Genomic DNA, 5,287 nt, shown 5'->3' with positions numbered 1-5,287 from the left:
TCTCGTAAGGCAATTCTCCACTTGAGATGAGTGGATTAAGGTAGCTAAAATTAAACTATTCTAAATTTTAATTAGTTACATATACTCCAAAGTGCAAGATATATCTCTCATATATATATATATATAGTTTAGTAATTCAAAAATGCTATATAAATAACTCATTTTAACAATCATGTTATTACACACATAAAAGAAAAAAACAGACATATATATTTGAAGTTATTATGTGTAGGTCTCACAAATTAAAATACACACATCTTTTAATTACTGGTTAATAGTACTCAATTTGTTTTTTCTATTTAATTGTTCAAATACATATATGAAACTTTTAATTTCACAAAATAATAATAATAATAATTTCATACATGAAGGATAAATTAGCTCTGAATAAGATGAGGGGGACCATTACCAAGGAAGGGGTTGAGACTTGAGACATTAGAGGACAGTAGTTGAAGGTTCAAATCACTATTTAATTAAATGTGGGTTTTATATGCTTATTATATATATGTGTTCATTCAATTTGCCACTGTGGACCTATCTTCTACTTTCATTAATTCTTTTTCCTCAACTGAATTTGTTGACACAATCTAAAAACAGCAAAGTTTTAAATTATATCCACAATTATGATGTACTTTGCAAGTAACATTATCCGGCCATTAATTACATAGTATTATCTTATTAAGATTTGTTTCCTTTTACTTTAACAATAATAGCTGTATCTCAAAATTGGTAATCCATATATATGCAATTAAAGTCTAATTTTAATGTAATGTTAATATAAAAATATCTTAAATACACATTGAATATAATTATATATATATGTGATTAAAAAATTTTTTGACAAATTAGTTAAGTGAAATGTTGCTATAATTCTTAAAAGAGTGGGTGATTTGAATGTTAAAGATATTTACTCACTTAACATGACACTTTTTGACAAATTAGTTTGAGATTTGCTTCCATAATAAAAATAAGTTGTGGATTTAGGTTATGATGTTTAAATATTTTTGAAATTTAACCTTTTTTTATAATAACAACAGTCAGAACATTTTAGTTATTTAAAAGAACATTTTCGAAATATTTGATACTTTTAAAGATGGGTTTAGATAAAATATTGAGGATGTATAATAATCTGTGTAGTATGATGAGTGGACTATTTTTAGAAAGTTTTGTGATCTTATTTCTTATGTTCACATATCTAAGTTTGATTTTGTAATGACGAATTTGTGGCATGATAGATCTTGAAAGGTGAAGAGACTTGCATCGACAATTTCTTTTAAGGTCAAGCATTTTATTCATTGCTTATACTATCCGAATTTGGCTGATATAGAACCAGAGTGGAATTAATGGCCTGCAAAGACAAAAAGGTATAGTGCAAGAGAAGGTTATCGTTGATTGTTAAAGAATAAATTTAATTTAAATGAAAATAGCAACTGAAATTGACTTTGGCACTTGAATCTTGTGGAAAAGATCAAATTCACTGTATAATTTAGAATTCATAACGTTCTTCCGTTGGAAGTCTTTCATTTCAGGCAGCATCTAGTTAATTCGATTATGTGCTAGAGATGCAATGCGATTACGAAGACAGTAGAACATTGCCTTAGAGATTGTGTATCTTATAGAGTTATTTGGCAGATGCTAAATCCTTATTAGGTTATTGATTCGGTTGAAGGCTTCTCTATGGATGCCTGGTTTTTGGAAGGTCATGTCTGGTAAGGAGGCTCTTTTAGGGGGTCGGAATGTGGTAGTTGTGGAGGCATAAGTGCAATGACATTTTCAATGCTAAAAATCATTGGATAGATCACAAGGTGGTTGCTCTAATTAGAAGTACGGTCATGGATCTAATGTTATATATGAATAGGTATACTTCTTTTAGTACTTTCAGGAATCATTTGTCTTGAGAATCTCCTGTAGATAAGCTTTAAAGTTAATTGTGATGCTAGTTTGTTTACTGTTTTAAGATTGGTTGGATTTGGTTGTCTTATTAAAAATTCTAATGGGATTAAATTTTGGGTTATTCTAGTAACTCTCTTCTCTGGTTCATCGTCTTATGTGAGCTTTTTGCAGTTTAGAAGGACCTTGTTTTAATTTAGAATTACGGATTGCGAGACATAGTGTGTGAAACGGATTATATTGACATTCTTCATTTTTTACATAACTTTTTTTATAGGCATAAATCTAGTTGTTGATAATTAAGTTAACAAGATCGAAGAACTGTTATCAAGATTTTAATACATACAATTTGATTGAATATGTAAGAAAAAAAAAATTACCAATTAGATGACTAAATTTAAAATTAGAAATAATTCAAATAATATTATTTGATCTTAACCTTGTGAATTTTTTCAGTAAATCATTATGTCTAAGTTAGAATAGATATTTTGTTTTATATTTCTGTTTATTGTTTAGACATCCAAAAACAAAAAAATGCATGTGTATTGATTATTTTTGTTTGAGAAATGAAGATATGGGGTTGGCGTTATTTGAGATGAGATGGGAGGGAACATAATATAATGGAAGTGGTAGCATTGTTGGTGGCAGAAGAAGAAGAAGAAGAAATTAATAGAAAGAAAGTTGGCAACGACAACTTCAACTTGTTGGGGGCATTATACTTACTGTTTTGCCACTACTCCACTACCACTCATCTCAATGCTTCTTTACTTTCTGCTTTCTCTTATTAATTAATGCATTGCTACCATCATTCAAAATAAGAGTTTATAACACAATTCACAATGTTGAGGTTAAAAATTTATGAGGTATATTGTCATGTATCATTTCTCCTCCAAATTTAAATTGTTTAATATATTTTTTTAAACAAAAACTTTTTTTGTATTTATTTAAATATTTTATAAGTATTTTTATTTATCTTATATTTTTTTCTTTAAAAAATAACAAAAATAAAACTCTAAAATTTTTTATCAGTCATGAAAACTATTACGAGATGTCATAATATATATTATGGGTATTAAGAGGTGACACCACATAGTAAAAATAATGAAACGATGTTAACATTTATGTATAGACTAGAGTAATAAGATATTTGGATATTCAACAAATATTTTTCCTTTGCATCATCTCATTTAAAAGATTTGTATCATTTTGATTCAAAACATAGTTAATTATACAATTAATTTTATGACTAAAATACTATCTCGAATACAAAAGAGCATATGAAATGACTTCAGTCTTAAAATAAATTTCATTATTTTATATACTTAGATTGGAATTAAGCCAATTAAATCAGTTTTTTTGTTCTTTTCTCATTTTTTTTCTTTTTTTCCTGTGTAGACAACAAAATAATAATAAATATACCGACACTAGGGTCTTTTATTACCAAGAATATAACGGAATTGGTCTGATCCGATCCATATATTCGAAGTTGAGAGGTCTAACCAAAATATCAAAGACATACATTTGTTATCACCTTAATCAACCTATCACAACTTATATTAGTTTCCCCTAATCTCTAGTGAATATATTTTGATGGGGTTGGTGGAGTTGTGGTCCAGGTTAACAAACAAGCATAAATGGCCAAGATCTACCACCACTTCCCTTTTCTCGTCTTCATTCTGAACTCTATGAATTGAGTATTTTTATTGAGAGCCACCAAAATGTTGCATTACAACTATTGGTCAAAAGATTAAATTTCTTGCATTCGATTTAATCTAATAAAAAGAGGCATACGATCCTAGAAGCACTTGCAGCACCACTTTGCTAAGAATTTTCAGATATTGCTAGCATTTGGTCTTTTCTTATTATTGTTGTTTAATTTCTTTAGCATTCATCTTTAGTTTTAGTTTGTTTCTTGAGATTGGACTATTTATCGATTTTTTTTTTGTTAGTTTAGTCTTTACGAACTCTCTTGTAATTTTTCTATTTCAATCAATGAAATTAAAGTATTTCACATCCTCTTTTAAAAGAGATTAAGAGTACTCAGCATCATCTTAATCAATATATTATATTATTATATGTATAGGTTATTTGAAACATTATATGCTATGATGAGCCTATGACTATTTTTTTTTTTTCCTTGGAAAAGAAGAACGAAACACTCAATACTTGTTTAACATGATGCTTCCCTATTAAAAATATGTATAATTAAAATGCTCGTCCAAAAATAACTGTTTGACACTTTGACTGTACACATACCAATAATCTGTGTGTGTGTAATAAGTTTTAGGATACCTAAAGTCCTAATATTTTTTTAATTATCTAGATTAATATTTAAATTATTAAAGGGTATTGGTTTTGCAGGGTTAATACGAACTCTATCATAAGAAGTGATGAGATTTAACCAAAACAATTAACTAGAAACTATTGCTCATATACTCTCAATTATTGGTGCAATTTAAAGCAAACAGTTGTGCTTATGTGTTCAACACATGCTTTTTTTTTTAATAAATAAATTAAATATTTTATTTACGAATATAGAAAATTTGTAGTCTTTTTATCGAGTTGTATTGTATTATTTATTTTGTTTAATAAGACAAATTTATCGTTGCAGCCACACGTGATATATGAGAGAAAACGATCAACACATATCTCGTTTATAGTGTAAACAAGACTATATAAACGAGATATTGAAAAAGTTATGATGTTTACACTGTAAATGAGATAAAATATGATAAATTTTGAGTAGTTATAAAAGGATATGCAACCATTTATATTCTCCATAAATATTTCACTTTTTCTTCTACTCCATTTTTCTTCAAAAAATTAAGTAAAAATGTCTAATGGTAGTGGATATGTTATTGTAAGTGTGTATTCAAATTTTCATATGAGAAACAGTGACACTCGGATTATATTTGAGTGTGATAATCCTATTCTGTTGTGCACGCGGAGAGTAAATTCTTTGTCTGAGCTAAAGAGTCTAATATTGACGAACCTTGGTGCTAACAGGAAAAAAGAGGTTGGAAGAGTTGGGTATAGGTTGATACCACCGATGAAAAATTGAATTTTTTAGTTTCATCTATTTTGGCTCCATCGCAATGAGCATGTGTGCCTCATATTTGATATCCACGGAAAATTCATGGCAGAACAAGTGACGGAGCTTTCTGCGGAGGTTGGTGATGTTGGTGGTGGTGGATCTGGCCACTCAAATTTTATCCAAGATGTCCCATCTCTTGCACCACCACCGCTGAACTATGCTAGTCAAGCAGTAGACATGGACATGGATGGTGAGGAGTCCGATGAGGAATATATTACCGATAGCAACAATATTGGTTCTTCTGAGGATGGTGATGAGGAGGAGTTTGTACTAGAGACTCCAGTCGGTGCTTTAGTTCGGTAT

Source organism: Arachis duranensis, chromosome 8, assembly GCF_000817695.3.
Source record: "Arachis duranensis cultivar V14167 chromosome 8, aradu.V14167.gnm2.J7QH, whole genome shotgun sequence".
Classification (NCBI taxonomy): Eukaryota; Viridiplantae; Streptophyta; class Magnoliopsida; order Fabales; family Fabaceae; genus Arachis; species Arachis duranensis.
The sequence above is the reverse complement of the archived record's forward strand: the minus strand, read 5'-3'. Positions refer to the sequence as shown.